Consider the following 23,977-nt stretch of genomic DNA (forward strand, 5'->3'; position numbering starts at 1 on the left):
TGTGTCAGAGACTACCAGCTATTTATTGAAATAGATTTGTTTGTCCAGGGCATAAAGCTGGACTATTTCTACTGGCTTTCTTTGCAGTTGAGTGTGGTCATGAGATCAAGTTTAGCCAATGAATGGACCAGAAGTGCCATGTGCCACTTTCCAGTCTATTACACAAAAACTTTCTGCACAGGCCTCTCCATTGCCTTCCTCCTTCTGATCATCAGATGCAGACATACGTAGGCCCTACGACTTGGCCAAGCCACGAAGGAGCTTGGGTCTTTCGGTGACCCAGTCTGTAGGGAAGATGAGCTACTGACTGCTACGGCCTCAACTGCTGTTACATGAGCAAGAACTAGAAGTCTTTTTAAAAAATGTCTAAACTTTAAATCTGAGAGATCGATGTCATACTTTTCTCAGAACTGTACTGCAAGTTCTAGTGTTTTAGCTTCAATGGTTGGAGTCCTATATTTTTACAGTTAGAATAGAACAGAAGAAAAAAAATATTTACTTCTATGGTAAAACTTTATTTATTTAGATCTCTTTTATGGCAGTTGCCCTATCCTAAATAATCCAGCATGCTAATGAACTGGTAATTGCTCATGGCATCTGATCTTTGGTAACAAATGTCAAGTAGGCGGAGGGCAAATGAGAATCAATGCCCCATCTTTCCTGGTGGTGCTACTGGTTCTGAGGGCCTGGTGTGAAGGACCTTGTAAGATAAAATACGGCCTCAGAAAGGGGGGAGGGAGAGGCATGTAGGGTCATCCCTGACTTTTAAAATGCTTTCCACTCAGAGAAGCCCTATCATTAGCAGCAACAACAAACCTTCACTGAGCACCTGGTTTAGTGCTTTGAGTTCATATCCAAGGGCAGTAGAATGAATTTCTCTGCCAGCTGTATTGAAATTTTTTGAGAGAAAAAAACTCAGTTTCGACTTACATGTGCAACCACTTTGAGAGCCCTGGGCTAGCCAAACCATTTCACTTACATCTTTCTGAATTACTGGTTTCGAGCAAAATTAATTTAAATCAAGTATTTGATGTGTATTACAGTTTGCATATTAGTTTTAGGTCAGATTTTGAGGCTATAAAATTAATTATTTACATACAGCATGACTTAGAATTATATATTTATATGCTAATAATACATTGATCCTAGTATAATCATTGTGTGGAGAACATCATACCCATTATAATATTTGAAATGTAATTTTAATTGACCAGAGCCCAGCTTCTATAATTATTGCTTTGAAATGTTTATCAGAGAAGGCCTCTGTGGGGAGAAGCCTGGAAATTTCTATCTGTTCTGCTTGCTACTGTGCAGGTAACTTCAACTTTGGAGATGAGAATCCGTTTTGACCTTCGATGCGTTGTACTTGGCTCTAGTGTGCCCCGTGGCTCGCAACCCCTACTCACACTATGGTTTTTTATAGTTTGCTTGATGGCAATCCACTTTATGACATAATTTTCAGGGCCATATTGCAATAAAAGTAAAGAATACCTGAAATCCTTTAACGTAGAGTGGATGAAAAGATCTTATATCTGTCCAATTGAGAGCCCTCTTATTACTGAGTTCATACTCAAGACTCATTAAATAATAAGGGCTTTAGGAGTGAATGCTAATGTAGAGTTAAATCTACATCTGAATTAGGATCACATACATCTGGACAGAAGACCAAAGTGGGCTAACTTCCTATCCTTCCTCCTTATAGTTGAGATTTCCTTCCAGTAGCAGAAAGCATCTAGAATTCTATGCCCCTGGCCCCCAGGGGCAAGGCCTCATGAAATGAGCACTCTGTACAGAGATCACATGTTCCTGGAGGAGAGAGGACCCAAAACTTTTGGGCAGATCTGGCCCCAAAAGAAAGACAATCAAGAATACCCTGGGCTCTACACACACAAGATGGTCTTCTCAGTCCCACCAATCAGATAGGTTACCACCAGGGAAAGAAATGAGAGAAGGTAAAGAGAAGGTGTACTTCCTTCCCAATACTCTAAAACAGGGAACACTTCCAGTTTTTTTTTTTTTTTTTTAAGGTTTTACTTATTTACTCATGAGAGACAGAGAGAGGCGGGGGGGGGGGGGGCAGAGACACAGGCAGAGAGAGAAGCAGGCTTCCTCCATGGCAGGGAGCCCGACGTGGGACTCGATTCCGGGCCTCCAGGATCACACCTTGGGCCCAAGGCAGATGCTCAACCACTGAGCCACCCAGGGATTCCCCCCCTCCCCAAATAATCCTTAAGATACTAACTAACCTTTAGTGGTTTTAGAAAGTTTATTATGTACTAAACATTGTGGTATGTACCTGATAATCTTTAGTTAATTTAGAGAAAGCCTGATTTGTTGTAATGGACATAAGTGAAGATTTAGTGATTAAATATTTGATATTTAAAAGATTTAACATTTCTTTTTTTTTTTTCCCTTATAAAGTCTTCCAGTAACTGTGCAGAATATAGTAAGTAGCACTTTAAAAATCCACCCCCTTCAAAAAAAAAAAAAAACCAAAACACTAGTTCATTTGTGAAGAATTATTAAACACTTTCCTCAGAAAATATGTAATGCCACAGAATTGCTGTGAATACATTTGTAATAGTTCTAACATTTATTCGACATTATAAAATGGTCAAGTGCAGACAAAAAGATCATGATATTTATTTGAACAGTATGAAATATTTTTGTAGGTCAAAATGGGCAAATATAGGCAAATTCCTATGAGCAAACCTCATTATGCACTATACTAGTATTATAATAGTGTTAATGGGTTTGTGTATCTGAGAGATGAAAGGTTTCTTCATGTAGAGAACTGTCTTGGCTCTGGTCTAAAGTCTAGGGAAGTGGTTCACAAACTCCAGTTCATAACTAAGTTGAAACCTGTCTGAGCAAAATAAGAGAAGTAATAATAGTGTAAAGAATTTTATTTTCAAAAAAGTTCAAATTCTTCAATTTTAAAAGTCTGAGATTAGAGGATTTTGGAGGGTTAAAATAGCTTTTCTTTTGTAAAATGATATCATAGTAGATGATACTTTGAAAATCTACTAACTTGGAAAAAATGATGGCACGTGCATATCAGCCTACAAAATAGTTCTTGATATTTTACTATTCTGTAATATCCAAATGTTTAGGAACCACCCATGGCACACAAAATAGCCAGAAGCAGGATGACACAGACAGAGGCAAGTAAGGAAAATTGAAAGCTGAACAGGTCATTCGTTCCTCATGGATTCTCTATTCTTTCTTTTATTCATGTACCAACTTGTAGAGCATCAAAATCTATTTCTTCCTCTCATTAGAAGAAGGTTTTCACTGCCTGGGATCTTCTCTGATGGTGTCCCTGTACCTCTGCTTCATAAACAGACATAGCTCCACTTTATAATCCATTGTCAGGCAATCTCCTTCCAGCACAAGTGCGTATCTGATTATTGTAGAGATTTCTCAAGTTCACTAATGAAGAGTCTTCTAGGTCTCAAAACACCAGAACTGTAAAGAAAAAACAGAAGTGAAGACCGTCTTACTTTCTTTTTCTCTAGTACCACAGAAGGAACCTTCACGTAATCAGGCCTTCAAAAAGCCTCCTTCTTTCTTGAGTGACTTCTCTTTCCTTGATACTTTATAGTCAACTTTTCTAAGTTTCTCATCTTTTTCTCTATTCCTTCCCTCTTAGACTGGAGTTTCCATGCTCACCTCCATTACCATTCCTTCCTGTGTCTTGAGGGCTTCAGGCTTGGACTGTATCCAGTCTGGAGATGGAGGAGATGGCCTTTTGCTCCATGTATGGGGGAAAAGTAAAATCCTTTAATTTTTGTTTAGTCTGCCCTCCAGCAGGTGCTGTGCTTGATTGCCAAAGTAATTTTCCCTAAGAAGCAAGGTAAGAATATTTTTTTTCATAGACAGCACAGTATTATCTCAAATTAGTAAAGTGTATTTCTTTTATTAGCATTTGGGCATTATATGACCTTGCCCACGACTTAATAACAATATGAACAAATAAGATTTTTTACCATAAAGATTTAACTCCTTTTTGGATTTTAAATTTTTATTTTATTTATTTATTTATTTGTTTATTTATTTAGGATTTGACTTTTAAAAAAAATAAGTACAATTATTGCAGTTGTAAATGGCTCTCCTTTCCCACTCTGGAAGGGTGGCACCAGTTCCAGTTAGAGTCCACTAGATACTAAATCTCTTGGCTGATAGAAATAGAATGAACAAAAAAAAAAAAAAAAAAAGGAAAGAAATAGAATGAACAACTTCTGTTACCAGTTTATCCCATCACTTACGCGATAGGAACTATATTTGGCACAGTGATACAGAGAAGAATAAAGTATAGGACCAGCTTTTAAAAAGCTCTCAGTCTAGGGGCATCTGGGGAGCTTGTGTAGTTAAACACCTGACCCTTGATTTCAGCTCAAGTCATGATCTCAGGGTCTTGAGATCGAGCCTCTCATTGGGCTCCATGCTCAACAGGGAGTCTGCTTCTCTCCCTCTCCTTCTGTCCCTCCCTTCCTGTCCCGTCCACCCCTGCAAGCCCAAGCATGCTCTCTTTCTCTGTCTCTCAAATAAATAAATAACTCTTTTTTTTTAATAAAAAAGATCACTGTCTAGATGGAACTTAGATGACAAACATTTATATAATCTTACACAAAGTAGTACACAAGCCAAGAAATAGAATTTTGGTGTTCAATACAAGACATTCTTGATACTTCATGGTCACTGTGAAGTCACACAGGATTAGTTCATAACGGTTTGCAAGTGTTTTTTTTTTTTTTTTAAATTTTTTATTTATTTATGATAGTCACACACACACAGAGAGAGAGAGAGAGAGAGAGAGAGAGAAAGAGGCAGAGACATAGGCAGAGGGAGAAGCAGGCTCCATGCACCGGGAGCCCGACGTGGGATTCGATCCCGGGCCTCCAGGATCACGCCCTGGGCCAAAGGCAGGCGCCAAACCGCTGCGCCACCCAGGGATCCCCTGCAAGTGTTTTTAAATTATTTCATTTGACCCTTGGAATTATGTTGTGAGAAGTTGTTATTCCATTTTACAAAAGAATAGAGCTCAGAAAGCTGAAGTAATCTGGCCAAGATCACTTAGTTTCTGAGAGGCAGAACTGGGATTCACATTGTGATTAAAAGGCACTACTGTCTCTGACTGCTGTGGACTATGTTACCAGATTAAATAAGCTAAGAATATATGTTAACAGTTCTCAAGTTTAAGCTAATAAACAGTTGAGGGATGTATTATACACATAAAACCAAGGAGGTGATAAGAAATAATCAAAGAATAGGAAACTACAAAACACTGGTGCAAAGAACAGGTGTTGATATTTGATAAAGTAGTGAACAGTGATGTTCCTGATCCTACTCTTCCAGGAAGCAAGGATATGCAGAATTTATCCAATGACATATATTGTTGAGCATATGATTCAGAGAAATTGATAAATCAAATGTAGAGATGGACTAAATTAATTACTAGGATGATTTTGGTGATGGAGGTGCAGTAGTCTCTAATGTTTTGAGCAAGATGGAATTCATTATAGTTGTAAGTAAATTCATTCAGTTGCACCAACATTTGGAATCAGACTAGACAAGTTTCAGTTTGTTTAAGTAGTTAAAGCCATTGTGAAAATGTATCTTTGAAGCCATTGGCATCAAGGAAGAAGATAGTGTTTCTGTATCTCAGCTATCAAGATCGACCTTAGACCATATTATTTATGCCCCACTCTTTCCCGCTCCCCCAGCTCTGTACCTAGTAGAGATGGAATAGTCATGGCAAGTCTAAGTGCCTGGAAGAGCCCTGTAGGCTACTTAAATAAGGAGATAGGCCAAGCACAAACAGAGACTTCTGAGCATTACCAGTGCCCTTAGTACCCATCCCATCTATCTCACCCAGACCTACATTCCTTTGTGTCACAAGCTGAAAATCTCTTCTCCATCTAGATGCTCATGTCACAAAGATCAAGAGAAAAACATCAGGGGACAGACAGACGTTCAAGGAACTTAATTATATTCCAACTCATTTTTTTTTCTTGTCTAAAATGGGCATTATAAAACTTATCTTCACTGTAGCTACCTTTATTATGTAGGATCTTGATTATTTTACCATCTCAAAAACAGACAAAAAAACATGCTGACTTGATTCCGTCACAACCTCATCACGGTAGGACCTGGTAAATAGGCAGTACAGGCACTCTAGAAGTCCTGGTAGGAAATATGTGATTTGAGAGTAGGAAAAAAATCCAAAGAGGATTCAAGGCCAGTCACTTTGGTGAAATTCCTGGGAAACTAGTGATCTGGAATGTGAGGGAATATGCAGAGTATTTCTAAGAAGGAGGCACATGGCATTGTGGGTCCCTTTGGGTTTTGGAGACATCCCACATTTGGAAACTATTTGCTGAGAGAACCCATGAAGCTACTTGGTTTGAATGAGGCCAAGAGTATAAGAGAAGCACTGCAGCTGGTCCAAGCCTCAGAGCAAAGCTCTGCCGTTTAGTCCTTATGAACCAGCAGGTCCAATGGTGCTTGAAATGTCTGTGTAATTTGGGATGCCCTACATAGCTTCTAACAGACCCCTATAGGAGCATAATATACAAAGCAAGCTTGTAATATTTGGAAACAAATACTTTACTGTTGAGAGACTGCTCCTGGCTTGCTAATGAGCTCTGTTAGACTTTGAAAGTCTAACCATGTGAACTTCACCTCCAATAATGACTTAAGCGTTTCTGCTCCACCAGGCACTAATGTTCAGTTGTCCAGCAGCACTCCATCATCAGGTGAAAATTGCATGTATGAGATGAGACCTACTCATGCTCTGTTGGCACTAGTAAGTTTTAGGACCAGGTGGCTCACATTCCCCATTAACTTACACCTGTTGTAATAACAACTTTCCATCAATCCATCCTTAGCCTCAGGTGGAGTTTTCTAAAACCATCTAATGGAGGAACTTCACTTCTGGTCTTCAGATGCTTCTGTCTTATAATATAGCTTTGCACAAGTGCCCTGCTACAGCAATATAACCTTACAGAGGGGTGGACCTGAAGGATGACAAGGAGGACGAAATCCTTCTAGTGGGCAGAAATTGGGTGATATAACGGATTTTCCATGTTGATTCTCTGAAAGGAAAGATGGTCATAATCATGGATCTATATCAATTCATGTACAGTAGCTATTCAGAAATTTGGAAAGATCATGATTGGAGGATTGGTGATAAGTAGATTTGGGGAAAAGATAAGTAGATGGACTTCTAAGAATGAGCACAGCATATAAAATCGTTTATATCTCATGTGATTATTTGCCAAAGTGCCCCCTGTATAGAAAAAAATTTCAGTAACCTATGAACAAGACAACTTGCCCTGTAGATTTCATTAAGTATCTGTTACTAGCAGTCTCAGTGTTGACCAATGGGCTAATGAACAAGTGCTTGTAGTGGCAGGGGTGGAAGGAATGCATGGACTCTGGAACATAGAGTTCCCCTCACTTCATCTGATCTGGCTCCGGTGTTATATTCAGTGTCATTCTGCACCATATTAATGGAAATCTGGAAGCCACCTAGTGGCAGGTCAATTAGATCGGACCCTATTATAGAAGGGTTGGCTGCTTGTTCTCACTGGAATATTTGTCCTAGATTTCGTTTTGTTTCCCTGTTGCCATCTTTCTGCAAGCACTTTATTTATGTACTTCTGTTATGTTATCCCATAGAACATTGAGTCTAACCAAGTAACTAACTTATTTTTTTTACATAAAAAATAAAAGATGATGGGCTTTTATGGAATACCCTGGTCTTTTAAAAAATTTTTTTAAAGATTTTATTTATTTATTCATGAGAGACACAGAGAGAGGCAGAGACACAGGCAGAGGGAGAAGCAGGCTCCCTGCTGGGAGCTCGATGCAGGACTCGATCCCAGGACTTCAGGATCATGCCCTGAGTCAAAGGCTCAACCACTGAGCCACCCAGGGGTCCCTACACTGGTCTTAATGTGTACTCTGTAAATCACAGATAGGTTTTTCCCCCTAGCCTGATAGAGGTACAACTGGCAAATAAAATTGTAAGGTATCTAAAGTATACAATGTGATGACTTGATATACACTGTGAAAATATTTCCCCCATTGAGTTAATTAACACATCCATCACTTTACATATTTACCTTTCTTTTTCTTGGTTAGAGCATTTAGGTTCTAATCTGTTATCTAATTTCGATTACGCAATATAGTGTTATCAACTATAGTCATTGTGTTATACATTATACCCTTAAGCCTTATTCATCTTTCAACTGAGAGTTTGACCCTTTTACCAACCTCTCTCCAAATCCCTCAGCCCCTGGCAACCTCTTTTCTACTCTCCATTTCTATGAATTTGACTTTTTTTCCCCCAGCTTCTACACATAAGTGATGCCATGCACTATTTGTCTTTCTCTGTCTAGCTTATTTCACTTAGCATAATGTTCACCAGGTTCATCCATGTGGTCCCAATGATAGGGTTTCCTATTGACGTGGAATAATATTTCATTGTACATAGATGCACATTTTCTTGATCCATCCAACCACGGCTTTATAGAATGCCCACCGGGCTCTACTGAAAACTGGTGTGTTCAGATCACGGCAGAGGTGCTGTGATTCTGGAGCTAGTTGCTGTGGCAGTGGCCTCTTGACCCCACAGGCGGCTGCTTCATTCCTGGTTTTTGTCAGAAGCAGTAGCTCCCTTAGGAACCAAGATCTGTATGTGCCTTTGGGAGTCACTCCGTGACTCCCAGCCTGCATTCAATTTTTGCAGCACTCCCAAAGTTGAAGTCATTAAATATCCTATAAAAATTTCCACACTGCTTTAGTTAGCTAGAATGGATTCTGTGATCTGCAACTAAGCCCTGACCGCTACAGGCAGGAAAGTCTTTCCCTAGTCCAAAAGTGGGCAGAAAACTGACTCCATGCACAGGTAAAGGCAGTTTTACCTTTTAACAGGTAGCATTTTGAAAAAGTGTCAATAGCAGCAGATTATGTGTACCCCCAAAGTGTTTCATGGCTGTCTTAATGCTCAGCAGATATTGAGAATGGGAAAAAAAGTATTGGTGTGAATTCTTGGGGAGTTTAAGTTTAAAAATGTGAAGTTAAACTAGCAATGATAATAATGTTTACTGAGTATGTAACCGTGTGGACAAGTCGTTGAGGATTTTGTAAATTTAGAATAGCAACGTGTTCTCTTAAACATGTCATGAAACTATTGGAGATGTTAACGGGCTATTTTGTGATTCAGAACAATGTGCTACAGAAGAGAAATAACAAGCAAGCCTTAGTATAATGTGAAAACCATATCTATTCATTATTTTTTTAAAAAAATCAGTGACTGAAATACTTTCTGAAAACAGTATCCTCCCACTGAAGTCAAGCAGTAGTAAGAGCTGCCTGCTTAAACATCTCTAAATAGAAGCTTTTCTGGGTTAGATTTATCAACTGGAAAATTGGGGGAAATTTGAAAACCCCATGAAAATACTTCCTTAAACTTATCTACTGCACCTGCTGTCCTCCTTTCCCATCATTGTCATCAAGTACTGGAAGTTTATAGCTTCTACTTGCAGATGACACTTTAACACCTCACTGTGCTTTTACGTAATTTTAAAGGATGTTCATGCTGGATCTGTGTAAACCTGGATGACCTATTATTTATAGCAGTGCTTCTTTGCCATTGGGGACTTGGTTGCCAGGTCAGTAAGGAGCCTGAATGTCTGTATTTCCAACAAGCCTGAATGTCTGCATCCATCCCAGGTGATGTTGATGCTTCTAGTCTGTGGGCCACACTTTGAGTAAGAGGGATTTAAAAGCTGAAATTTAAAATCGTAATCAACTTGTTTCTTTTAAAATTGACAGCAAATTATTTAATTCATTCTTCTAAATCAGACAGATTATTTGGAACTGCGCTTAACCCAGTCCCAGTGTCAACCCAGGATGAATATTTATAAAAGAAGAAAATAAAGCAGAGAAGTTAAGGTTGTGATTTTAAATACTGGCTGATTTTCAACTCTGGGCTGACTAAGGTTTTTCTTTCTATGTTATAAAACAGAGTCTACTTACTCTTAACTAAGTAGACTTGAGTTTAAGAAAGACCTGGATTGAGGAGCATGGGTGGCTCAGTTGGTTGAGTGTCTGACTCTTGATTTGGGCTCAGGTTCTGATCTTAGGGTTGTGAGATCAAGCCTGTGTTGGGCTCCATGATCACTGTGGAGTCTGCTAGAGATTCTCTTTCTCCCTCTCCCTCTGCCCCCCATTTTTCTCAAATAGACCAATCTTAAAAAAAGAAAGACCTGGATTTGATCAGATTTACCTTTAGTGTTGTAAGAACTTGGGCAAGTTTAAAAAATTCCAACCAAAGCTTGGTTCCGTGTGTGGTTGTCACAATGTCATAGAGTTGTAGTGAGGTTAAAAGGAACAATACAAGCAATGCTTAGCAGTGTGCCTGCATACAGGAAGTGCTCAATAAAGATTATCTGCTTCATTAGTTATTATCTCCAATGAGCAGTCTAGCTCCAAGTTGATTATGACTCTTCCTGGAGTAGGAATTCTTGACTAAACATCTAATGGCTATAACTAGTGAGGTTGCTTTGTGAAAACCAGTCACCACCATCATCGTATCATCATATCATCAAATAAGAAGCTGATGATTGCTTATAAAGTCCTTCACCTGGAAGAAATATTGTGAATATCAAAATTGGATACATTCTATTTTCAGATTACTTATAACTGGACTTTGCCTCATTTATAGCTTTTGGCTTAGGCCTTTAAATAGCAGTATACTTCTGTGGCTGGAGCTAGAGAGGATCATGCTAAGTGAAATAAGCCAGTGAGAAAGACAGATACCATGTGATTTCACTCATTAGTGGAATTTAAGAAACAAAACAAAATAGCAAAGGGAAATAAAAAAGAGAGAGAAGCAAACCAAGAAAAAGACTCTTAACTACAGAGAATAAACTGATGGCTGTCTGAGGGAAGGAGGGGATGGGCATAGGGTAGGGGGAAATAGGTGACGGGGGTGGGGAGTGCACTAGTCGTGTTGCGCAATGGATGTTGTACGGAAGTGTAGAATTACTGTATCATGCACCTAAAACTAATATGGGACTGTATGCTAACTAATTGTATTTAAATAAAAACTTAAAAACTAATAATAAATAGATAGATATCCATATACTTATTATTGTTATTGTCCTGAACGTATAAGAAAATGAAAAAGTATGTACATTTTGCCTTTATGAATATTTAGCTGTGTGGTTGCCCGAAAGCTTTGTAATACGGGACTCTATAAACATACAGATTAATATTCAATACATCAAATGTTCCATATTTATCCAGCATGTTAGATACTTTCAACCTCAGAAGAAAAAAAATTTTTTTTTTCCGTGGAGGAGGCATTTGTGCAATTGTTCATATCTGTAGAACTTCTAACACTGTATTTATGTAAAATTATACTTCAGTATAATTGCCTATGTAATTAACATTCAGGAAGAAATTATTTATTCAGGAGCACATTTCACAATTCAATTTCAGTCTGTGACAAAGAGGCTTTTAAATGTTAATCTTATGAAAGAAAATGGAGCAAATAGTAAAGGCTGTGGATTAATACAAGAGGCAGCTATTTACGGCGTAACATTTTCCCTCCCTGGGAATTACCTATTTTCTACCAGAGAGTCTAGGCATGTTTCAAATCTCACTGGGAAATGTGGGGTTGAATCTTATATTTTGTGCATATTAGACGGTTTCACACCAGGTGACTAAGTAAAAGAGCAAAATGGTTACAAACACATTTGTTGTTGAAGCTTTAAAAGAGACAGAAAGAATAAATGCACATTATGGTGGAGTTAAAAATGATCAAGGATATGTAGAAAATAGAAATAGGAGGTATATTTTCTCAGTCTCAATCCTACGGGAATTTTCTGCTTCAGATAATAATCCTTTCAGAGCTTGTGAACAGGATGCACCCTTCCCCTCACAGCAGCTAGCTCTTAATTTCAGTGACCTACCGTAACGCCTCTGGAGAACCACAGGTTCCATCACGAACCTATTATCGTGGAGAAGTTTGAGGGAGACCAGAGCTCCCAGAAATGCCATCACCTACTATTTGCATGTTTCTTTTCTGATTACGGAATATCAGCTTGAAAGAAGATGAAAGAACTTGTTGATACCTGATGGAACATAAAAACTTACAGGAAAATTATTTTCAAGACCTATTTGTGATAACTTAAAATTTCCTGTGTGTCTTATTTTGGGGTGTAACGTAATAGTTTCGGTTCATTTGCAAAACGAATGAAATAAACTCTTGTTAGATTGCCGTTGATGATACACAGAAACGAGATGACACACGTTTATTCACAACGTAAGACCTCCCTGGCATTGCCACCGCCTTCGGCCCAGCCACCCGGCTAATCGCACCCGCTTGCCTTCTGCTCGCGGCCTTCACACGTGTCCTGCGCCCACGGAGCAGTGACAGTGAACTTGTCCAGCTTAACTTCCATTATGCGCAGACTCTCACCACCGCCTCTGTCCATCTACTTGTACCCCTTCCTTTCTCACCTTTCTCACCACGCTTCCCCCTGTCCTTTTGGAAGACCTCTTCCTTCTCCCACCCAGAGCCAGTCCTCCACTTGTGGACCAGATGCCGTCTTGTTCACTCATGGAAAAAACTACTCCAGATAATCTGCCTACCTTCCCCAGCATCCCCACGATTCCCTCGCCCTTGGAGCAGGTTGACGAGCGTATCTACCCAAACCTCCCTCTTGCTATTGTCCTATTTCTTTGATCCCATTTACAGAAAAATTCCTCTAAATAATGACTTATACCCATTTCCTCTATTCCTCCCATCCTCTCTGAATCCCTTCTGATCAGGCCAATACCCACCATTTTATCAAAGTTTGCCGTTGACCCCCACATTATAAAGTTCAACCAATGGTTCTCAGTCCTCCTCTTCATGGAGCAACAGCCAGCATCTGGCACAAGGGATTGTGCTTTACCCCTTGAGACACTACGGTTAGTGGGCTTCTGGGCCATCACAATTGCCAGTTTTCTTCCTTCCTCACTACAAGCTCCTTCCCAGATTCCCCCATCAACACTCATGTCCTGCTTCCTTACTTCTTTCAGGTCTTTGCTCATTTATCACATCACAGGGAGGGCTTCCTAGTCTACCTGTATGAGGATTCTCCACAGCAACGGGGTCAGTAGGATGTTATATCCATGAGAAACAGACAATATTTATGATAAGGAATGGCTCACACAGTTATGGAGCTTGAAGTCCAAGCTCTGCAGTTGGCAAGCTGAGGATAAAGGAGGAGTTTCCAGTCTGGGTTGGAAGGCCTGAAAACCGGGACATAGTGCCTGTGCCAGCCTGAGTGCAGGAGAAGACCAATGGCCCATTCAAGCAAAGCTGGCTTTCAAGCAGATTAACTTCCCTCTTCCTCAGCTCCCTTTTTTCTTTTTTTTTCTACTCCCTTTTCCCAATTGATTGAGGCCCGATGACATTAGGAAGGGCAAGGTGCTTAGCTCGGTCTACAGAATCAATTGTTAATCACACCCAAAACACACCCCCAAATAATGTGTGACCACATGTCTGAGCATCTCATGTCTCAGTCAAGTTGATACATTAGATTAACCGTCATACCACCCTATTTAAAACTGGCCTCCCATTTTGGCACACTCTATCCATTTCCCTGATTTTCGTGTCTCCCTGGTGGCAACCACCAACTATATAACCTGTGCTTCATTAGTTTACTGACTAAGTGATTGTCTCCTCCACTGGAAGAGTAGTTCTATGAGGGCAAAGGATTGTGTGGCTATTTATGGCTGTACCTTCTGTTCCACCGCAGTGATTGACACCAAGAGGATGACCATTTATCTTGTCTGAGTGAGCAGGTGTTGCTCTCTTGCTTAAAACTTTTCAAGGGCTTATTTTCTCACCTAAGATAAAATCCAAATGTTTAGCATAGCTTAAAACCCTTTATGATCTGCCCATTTCTTCCTCTCTAACTTCTCATGTCCCTCTCTCATTCCTGCATTGAATTCCTTGGATGCACCAAGATTCTTTCTGCTTCGAGGTCTTGATGCTGTTCCTTCTTCCAGGAACACCGTTGTTCCTTCTTTTTTTGTGTATCTGGATCCTGCTTATATCTTAGGTATGAGATTAGCTATGACCTCCCAGGATGACTTTCCCTGACCATCATGTTTTCTGGGTTTCCCTCTATTATTCTGTACCACTGTACTCTCTTTGTTTTATTCACACATCTGATTAATGATGATTATGTTTTTTTTTCATTTAAAAATGGATTATAATTCACATATAGTAAATTTGTATGGGGACTGTCAGTTGGGGAAACCATGTGGAAACACGTGTCAAGTTGTGGCAATATGTTGGAGGGACAAACTAAAGACCACAAGGGGGATGAGAATATGCAATAGATGGGGGCTAAGTTGTGGAAGGCCTTGGATGCGGAGAGATATTTGTGTTCACAAACTCCTGAAATAGTACAGAGACGCTAGGGTGGTTTAAACAGGTAACAGGATAGAAGTGGCCTTTAGGAAAATAGAGACATAGCCCACTAGCAGGCCACTCCAGGAACTGAAATAAGCCTTCAAGAGGCAGGTAATTTGATTAAATTACTTTGTTCATTATTCATTCAGTGATTTGGGGGCTTGCCATTTAATTCTTGGATTATGTGAAGATTCTTCTGGTCTCTGTGTACCAGTGCATTCTGATTAGGGAGCTCATGTGATTTTGGCGTTTAGATCCTTGTATGAATTTAAATTCTAAAGGGCTAGCCTGTTTGAGATTTCTTCTTCTTTGTGCTAAATGTGGTCGGTTGTGGTGAAATGAAGCCCGAACTTCTTAAAATCCCTTCGGTGGTTATCTGCACATTTAATTGTTTCTGATGGGAAAGGATATGTGTCTCTTGGCTGCATATAGGGTGCCACTGAATAGTTTCACTGAGTTCCAACGTATTCTTAGGTGAATAACGGAGTGACCCGAGAAGCCCTCGGATCTCTAGCAAATTGATGGATGGAGATTTATTTCCTATTGACTGTGTTCCTTGAATAGAACAGGAACAGTGACACCCCCAATCCATTAAGCTGACAGGTAGCAGAAAGTCAAACCGGTGTGTGCAGTAGAGATTGCTTGTGGATTTGTGCGCGTGTTGTGAAGAGGGAAAGTGGGGTGAACAGGAAGTGAGGACGGAAGACTGTAGAGGTTGAAACCTCAGTATATTTAAGGAGCCCGAACTCTGTCATGAGAGGGCCCCATTTAGCAAGCTGCCGCAGAGATATGTACTAGAAGAGACACTTGTTGCCTGAGAAAATTGATGCCTCACAGAAGTATCATTTGTGATAATGGTTTAAATCATTGATTATGAAATCAGAAAACACATTCCCTGAGCGTAAGTGGAGGGTACTGACTATTGGAAAAAAATTTAAAATGGTATTTAGAAAGTTTGCTTTATGGATTGGGATTGGTAAGTGTGGGGAATGAAAAGGAGATACAGTGGAGAACTCGCTTTTGGGGGTCCAGATTATGCTGTATGGCTAGTACAACAGTGAAGATGTAGTCATACAAATTGGTGCCTAGAGTCAGCTTTAGGTAGTGATTCATTCAGCCCCCGTGTGGCTTGCCCTGCTTGTAAGAATCTGGTTGTCTGGTGGATAAGACAGAAAAATAAGCAAAGGCCTGTAATACAGGTAGGGCTAACCATACAGGCCGTTTAGGGTCTCCCAAAGGCAGGGCATCGAACCCGACTTCATGAGTGTAGGTAAAAGGGGAGCATTTGGGAGTGGTTGTGAGCCACACTGAGTATTAGTAGGGAGTTTGGAGAAGGACAGTGACAAGGGAAGACTTCCCTTCCTCGCATGCCCAAACTACTAGGCTAAAATTACGGAGGATGATATGCCATTAAGTGTATTGGTTTAATATTCCAGAAGATTCTCTCTCTCTCTTTCACTCTCCCTAATGTATTACAGAGAAAGAGTCAGTGCGGAAGTGGAATTATGGAAGAACGTAAAGAGATGCAGCTGGAGCAGTAAACAGGGTCCAGATCACAAAGGCCTCATAAAACCAGGTGATCTTAGTGACCCACCTTAGTCCATGAGATGGAAATGACATCTAGAGGAGGACAAGAAAACGTTACAGCTGTAAACAACAACTAAAGGGTGGTAAAATCCAAATCTGGTAGCTTGACTTACAAGTGTTCTTAGAAAGCGATTTTAGGGGAGCTGAAAAAGATAAAGTAAAAAAAGCATAACAAGGAGATATCAGTGTCCCCGTCAAGCGCCTCGTCAGCTTTGTGTACTGACGAGGACTTGGAAACAGGAAGGGGGACTCTGGCACACTTTTAAGCTCCAGACCCTCTAAGATGATTCTCAAGTGTATCACAAGAGGGATTGCCTCAAGTATTGTAAGAGTGAGGTCAGGGGTCTAATGGAGTGAAGCATGCTGGGATGGAACAGACGGGGATCAGTTCCCCATCGAAGGGAGACGCAGCTACTCAGTCAATGGTTGCTATGCAGCAACCGTGCCCTGGTGTTGCTACATCTTCTGTTTTCTAAAGTATTGGCAACGAATTAAGATTTCCTCTGGTCTTTGCCTATATCACAGCTTCCTCCCATCATTTGTATTGTTAGAATCCTAAAACCATATAAGGTCTTGGGTAAAAGCTGATAAAGTTCCTATTTTTAATAACTCTGGAACACTGCTTTATTACTTTTGAGTTGGAAATCTAGAATGCTACGTGGAGCAGATAGTTGCCTTGGCCTCCATAGCACTGCATCTCTCTGCAAGCAAGCTGTATGGGAGGCCAATTCTTCGTGATAGCTGCTTGGTGAGATGGCTGAAATCAGACGTGGATTTTAATTTGCCTCTAGCTCCATGGTGGGCCTAGGCCTTGGATGCGCTGCTTGTTCCTCTGCTGCTAAGACTCTCCTCTTTCTGTCAGTGTGATGCCTTGTTCTCTGATTAATTATTGGCTTTGGCCAATGGGGAGCCAGCTTTAGGTAGTGATTCAGTGATTTTCGAGGTAATCTGCTCTCCTCAACTCCTTTCTTGATTTTTGGTACTGTCCTTCCCATCTTCCTTAGAGAGCAGGGAAAAGTTGATTTCAGCTTGATTGCTTCTAGTTCCTGATTTCTACTTGAGGTTCCCTATCTCCACTCAGGTCATGAAAGTGAATTTTTTTTTAAAAATGAACTCTCCTAGATTATCTTCATGTGAGTGTGCCATCCACTTCCTGTTGGAACCCTGACTGTTTGTTCACTGCTTGAAACCACTGACGTCTCTGGCTGGACTATTTGTCGTTCTCCAATCCTACCTCAGGCAAAGCCAGCTTAACACGTAGTTCTCAATATACTGCTTATCTGTATATACTGAATATCTTGTTTTTCTCTAGTCACAGGTGAAGCTGGAACCCTACTCTTCAGCAAAGCCTACTCCCTTACCTAAGTTGTTGATTCAGGCTCCACTCCACCTCGCTGCAATCCTTTGAAATGACTTGCATCTTGCAAAATGCAATGGGTGGTTAACTCTGCACCCACCTCGCTTCATCTCCTAGGAGCACATGAGTCCATTAATTCTTCCTTCTTGAAACACTTTTATTTCTTACTTTCCTTTTCAGGGTACTTATTGGTTTTCTTCCTCCTTCATAGCCTGCTTCTTCCAGTCTCCTTTGATAGCTTCTCATCTTCCTTTCTTCTAAATATTAGGGTACTCAAAGGCTCTGTCCTTATCGCTCTTTTTAAATATAGATGCTTCCCCTGGGTAATTTCATCCATTGTCTTGACTGTAAATAGTGTCCATATGTAGAAAATTGCCACATTCATCTCCTGAGACTTGAGCATTCTTCCTTGAACTCTGGACATCCAGACGTAGAATCAATAGTTTAATGGAGATGTTTTATACTTCTCTCAAACTTTACAAGTCCAAAGTAGAACTCTTTATTTGCCACTCCCTTTAATTCTTTCTCCTTTTTTTACTGTATACATTTAAAGCCATAATCTTTCCTATAAATGCTACTATAGCTAAATTCATTATTGTTGAGTAATAATTCATCATTTTCTCTTCTAAATATTGTTAAATTTACTTTATGAATTCTTTTGTTTCCATGAATTTTAAAGTAGCATATTTTGAAAATTTCAAATGTGAGTCTTTTGGAATTACGTTTTTGTTACTCACTTCCAGTTTTATTGCATTTATTGAGAAGGTGGTCTTTATGATATCCAGTCTTTATTTTTGTTGAAATTTGCCCTGTGGCTTAGTATATGGTACATTTTTATTACTATTTAATGTCTGCTTAGGAGGGAGGGAGAGAGAAAGAGAATAGTTTTGTGGTGCAGATTGTGGGGGAAACTTGAAAAGCATTTGTAAAAATTCTGAATTCATTCTATGTTAATTTCTTGGCTTATGCGTTCTGGACACCAGACACCTATATGGATAGGCCTATTGTTTTTGATAACTCGAAATAAATTTCTTGGTTGTTCACTCACTCAATACTTGGGAGGAATCAAACAGGTTTCATCATTATCTCTCTGTGCTGGTGGCTGGGTTTTTTTCTAGTCCACCCTTTAATTGAGCTTTGAGGCACCTGGGTTTATGATAGCATCACACATGTGACTCCCCACACCACATAGGCCAGCTGCATTCTTTTCTCTTTGCTCATGTGTCACTCCTCAACAAGTTTAGTGAGATTGTTTTTTGCTTCAACATGGATGGAACTGGAGGGTATTATGCTGAGTGAAGTAAGTCAATCGGAGAAGGACAAACATTGTATGTTCTCATTCATTTGGGGAATATAAATAATAGTGAAAGGGAATATAAGGGAAGGGAGAAGAAATGTGTGGGAAATAAGAGATTTTTTATTTTTTTGTTAATTAAAAATGTATTTTATTGATTTATTAGACAAATATAATTGTATGTACTTAAAGTGTGCAATGTGGTTATTGGACATACATATCCATTGTGGAATGATTATCCAGATCCAAATAATTAAGACAGTCTTTACCTCACATAGTTAACTCTTTGTTGTACATTTGGGTAAAAATACTTAAGATCTATGCTCAGCAATGTTCAAGTATATAATACTGTGTTATTATTATTTTTAAAAGATTTTATTTATTTATTCATGAGAGACCCAGAGAGAGAGAGAGGCAGAGACACAGGCAGAAGGAGAAGCAGGCTCCACGCAGGGAGGCTGATGTGGGACTCGATCCCTGGTCTCTAGGATCACATCCCAGGCTGAAGGTGGCACTGAACCCCCGAGCCACCCAGGCTGCCCTAATACTGTATTATTAACTGTTGTCACTATACTGTACATTGGATCTTTAAAGCTTATCTTTTAGCTGAAAATTTGTACCCTTTGACCTCCATCACTCATTTTTCCCCAATCCCCATCCACTAGCATCTATTCTGTTTCTAGGACATTGGCCTTATTGATTTATTTTTTAGATTCCACATGTAATTGACACCATCCAATATTTCTTTTTCTCTGTCTGGCTTATTTCATTAGCATAATGTCCTTCATATCATCACAAGTGGCAGGATTTCCTTCTTTATTTTTATGGCTGAATAATATATATACACATGCAATGGAATATTATTATTTTCAATAATATATAACATGGAAGCCACATTTTCTTTATTTATTCATCGATCAAAAGACATTTAGGTTTTTTCCATATCTTGGTTACTGTGAATAATGCTGAAATGAACATGTTTGTGCAAGTATCTCTTAGAGATACTGATTTCAGTTCCTTCATATATATATATATATATATATATCCCCAGGAGTGGCATTGCTAGTTCATATCATAGTTAAATTTTTGATTTTTTGAGGAAACTCCATTCTATTTTCCATAAAGGCTGTCCCAGTTGACGTTCCTACCAACAGTGCAAAGGGTTCTCTTTCCTCTACGTCCTCATGAATATTTGTTATCTTTTGTCTTTTTGATCCTAACACATCTTAACAGGTGTGAGATGATCTCATGATTTGATTGGCATTTCTCTGATGGTTAGTGATGTCGATCATCTTTTCAAATACCTATTGGTCATTTGTATGTTTTCTTTGGAAAAATGCCTATTGAGGTCCTTTGCCCATTTTTAAATTGCATTATTTGCTTTTTTGCTGTTGTGTTGTATGAGTTCTTTATATAATTTAAATATTAATCTTTTACCAGATTTTTGGTGTGCAAATATTTTCTCCCATTCTGTACATTGCCATTTTAATTTATTGACTGTTTCCTTGTTGTGAAGAAGCTCTTTAGTTTGATCTAGTCCCCCTTGTTTATTTTAGCTTCTGTTGTCCATGCTTTTGAGGTCTTATCCAACAAATCATCGCCAAGAGCAATAGTAAAGACTTTTTCTCTTGCATTTTTTGAAGTTTTATGGTATCAGATTGTATATTTAAGTATGTGATCCATTTCAAGTTAATTTTTGTGAATGGTGTAAGATAGGGCTCCACTTTCATTATTTTGCATGTGAATATCCAGATTTCCCAGCATCATTTAACAAAAGACGATCCTTTCCTAATTGTTTTTGGTGCCCTTGTCAAAATTAGTTGACTGTTCGTGTATGGGTTTCATCCTAGTCAATCCCTTTTCTAAGTTCCAACTTCCTGTTAAAATTGATTATTCAACATTTTTATCTGAATGTCCCGTAAGCATCTCAAACATGTCCAAGTCTAAATTCATTATTCTTACTTACTCCCTTCTTTCTATTTTAATTATCAATGTCTTTGTCAAATTAGACAGATATATTTTGGCCATTAAAGTTGATAACTGTCTTAGAATAAATTTGACAGAGTGAGTGAGAGATAGGGAGCATGAGCCCAGGGTAGGGGGTAGGGAATGGGGAGGGACAGAGGGAGAGGGAAAGCAGGCTCTCACCTAGGCAGGGAGCCCGATGCAGGGCTTGATCTGGGGCTTTGGGATCATGACCTGAGCCAAAGGCAAACATTTAACCAACTGAGCCACCCAGACACCTCCCAAAATATATTCTTATATATATCAGAATTACAAACTAAGTAATGAGCTTCGTATATACTTTTTCTCTCAATAGTGTTTTTAATGTCTGTGTTTCTTGAGTTGAGTTACTTTTGTCCTATGTCAGGTCATGACAAACAACTGTTCAAAATTTAAAGGCAAAACATCAAGATTTAGTGGAATCACAATCTTTATTTCTTTCCACACTTTCTAGGAGGAGTATTAAATAAGCTACGATGTATAAGACTTTTACAATGAGGATATAAAATAACATTCTATTCTGGTAAAATAGCTGTAAATTGTTATAGATAACAGAAAAGATGTTATTGTCCTTTAAAGGAAGCTGAGGAGTGCTCTGAGCTGATCCTATATGGCCTATATTCTAGCCACCCAGATTAGTGGTTTCTCAAACAGTCCATGAACTTTCACTTAACTGGGTCTTTGTTAATGCTGCCCTATACCTTCTTGTACATCAATATTTTACTCTTCAAACTTCAGGTCAAATGCTGCCACCACTCTGAAGCTATGTTCCCCTGAATCAGAATTAATCATTCCTTTCTTTATGCTACCAAAGCACTAATTTTTTTTGAAGGACTCCTTTTATTGTGGTAAAAAACACATAACATAAACTTACCCTTTTAACAATTTTAAGTAGATGTTATAGTATTGTGAACTGTATGTTCATTGTTGCACAAAGATCTCTACAGGTTTTTCATTTTGCATAATTGAATATCTATACTCATTGAACAACTTCCTATATCCCCCTCTTCCTAGTGGCAGCCACCATTATACCTTCTGTTTCTATGAGTTTGATTACTTTAGATAACTCATATAAGTAGAAGCATGCAGTGTATATCTTTATGTGGTTGGCTTATTTCACTTAGCATAATGTCTTCTAAGTTCATTCATCTTTTGCATATGACAGGAATTCCTTCTTTTTATACATCATATTCCACATTTTCTTTATCCATTCATGCCTTGATGGCATTAGGTTGCTTACATATCTAGGCTGCTGTGTATAACACTGCAGTGAACATGGGTGTGCAAATATCTATTTGAGATTTTGTTTTTAACTCTTTTGGATAAATACCAGGAATACAACTGGTGGATCATATGACAGTTCCATTTTTAATTTAAAAAATTAGTTCATTAATTTGTTTATTTATTTAGAGGCTGAGCAGAGAGAGGGCCAGAAAGGGAGAGGAACAGAGGGGCAGAGGGAGAAAGGGAGAGGGAAAGGAAGAGAGACAAGCAGACTCTGCTCAGTGTGGAGCTCCGTCCCACAACACCGAGATCATGACCTGAGCTGAAACCGAGTGGTCTTTGTAATCAACTGAGCCACCCAGGCCCCTCCTATTTTAAACTTTTCTGAGGAAACTCCATACTATTTTTCCAATGTAGCTGCATCATTTTACAATCCTACTAAGAGCTACAAGTGTTGCAATTTTTCCCCATCCTTGCCAATAGATATGTATATATATTTATAGCAGTCATTCTAGTGATGTGAGGTAATATCTTATTCCAAAGTGCCGATTCTTATTTAGTTCTGTCTTACACTTTAGTTTTTTACATGTCTGTTTTTTTCACTAACCATAGAGTAAGCATTGACAACTAATAGTAACCTCATAGTGCCTAGTTCATAATAGGTACTCAAAGCATACTTAATAATTTACTTCCTCTTAGTAAGTAAATAATATTCTACTTCTTATTTGATTATATCTCTGCCAGTATTTATAGAAAGAGTTGATTTAACGCCAACCATATCCTCTATTTTTTAAAAGAGAAGAACATGAACTATGTTTCAATATTATTCCTTTTCCCATGGAATTTGATTGACTCATTGATATAGTTATTCTATTATTATTATTCCAAAATGAAGATTTTTTAAAAAAATAAACATCAGTATATTGTTTTATAAGGAGGAGCTTTATTTTAAGTTAAAATGTTATATGCTATAAATTAATACCTAAATACTTACATATATGTAATATGTTCATCTATAATAACATATATAGGAGAAAGTGTTTTGCATATGATAAATTGGACTTAACAGCTAATGGCAACTCATAGTAAGTGAAAAACTTTCTCAGAAATAATTGGAACTACATGATTTATTGAACACAATGGAATGAAAATAAGACTTTTTACTTTTTCTCTTTTAGTGTTGTACTCGAAGGTCCTCAACATTTTCTATTACAGTTTGCTAACATGTGCCAATAAATCTCTACATTTTATTTTCAATGTTATTTTATCTTTCTCTTGGACATCTGCTCATACTTCATTCTTTTGAGAAATTTTTAAAGGCTATTTCCCCCTTAAGATTGCCTGCTACAGCTGATGACTGAAAAGATATGTACAAAATAAAAAATAGGAGAAGGACAGCAGGGCTATTACATATGGTCCAGTCACATTAGCTTAGATCAAAAGTGCTTGTTCTGTTTTTTTTTTTTTTTTTAAATCTTGTGTCACCTGGTCCTTGGAATCTGACTTTAGGCAAACTAAGAAAGCACAAGTTCAGTGGATAGTTAAAAAGGCACAGTTTAATTTCTTAGGATGTGAATTGAATCACATCTGGAGGGACAAGCTTGACTATCAAGTGTCAGTACTAGTGGGAAAAACGAATAAAAATGTACCCATTGTGAGAATTCCATCACAAAAAGGACAACCATTTTAATATATGATTAAAATTAATATTTATAAAGATGGCTACAAAAATAAAACCCCAACAAAAAAGGTCTTGATAGATTATAAGCCATTCTAGCATAACATTTGTGTTGACTTTTATTAAGTAGAATATGTTGGTAGTTGTGCTCACATGATGGAAGAGGTTGGCTTATATTACCTTCCTGTTATGCTTCCCTATCCTGAGTATCCAGCAAGCCAGGACATCGCCAGGCCTTGCTAGTCTCTGCAAACAATGAGGTCACATTAACATAAATACCCACATTTTGCTGCTTGGCGGTGGTCACCTGTACAACTCAGGGGCCTCAATTTTTTTCTGCTCCCATTC

The 23,977-nt window shown here is 38.7% G+C and overlaps 2 long non-coding RNA genes across 2 annotated transcripts in view; both read right to left on the bottom strand.

Annotated features, from left to right (window-relative positions):
• LOC140642557 (uncharacterized) overlaps window positions 1-23,977 on the bottom strand; it is a 117,889-nt gene that overhangs the window by 21,894 nt on the left and 72,018 nt on the right. The gene's annotated exons all lie outside the window — the stretch shown is intronic.
• Window positions 3,436-3,838, bottom strand: LOC140642150 (uncharacterized). Its single transcript, XR_012038694.1, has 2 exons — window positions 3,673-3,838; window positions 3,436-3,468 (listed from the first exon to the last, which is right to left on the bottom strand). It is a non-coding gene; the product is annotated as an uncharacterized lncRNA (long non-coding RNA).

This window comes from Canis lupus, chromosome 11 (genome assembly GCF_048164855.1).
Source record: "Canis lupus baileyi chromosome 11, mCanLup2.hap1, whole genome shotgun sequence".
Taxonomy (NCBI): Eukaryota; Metazoa; Chordata; class Mammalia; order Carnivora; family Canidae; genus Canis; species Canis lupus.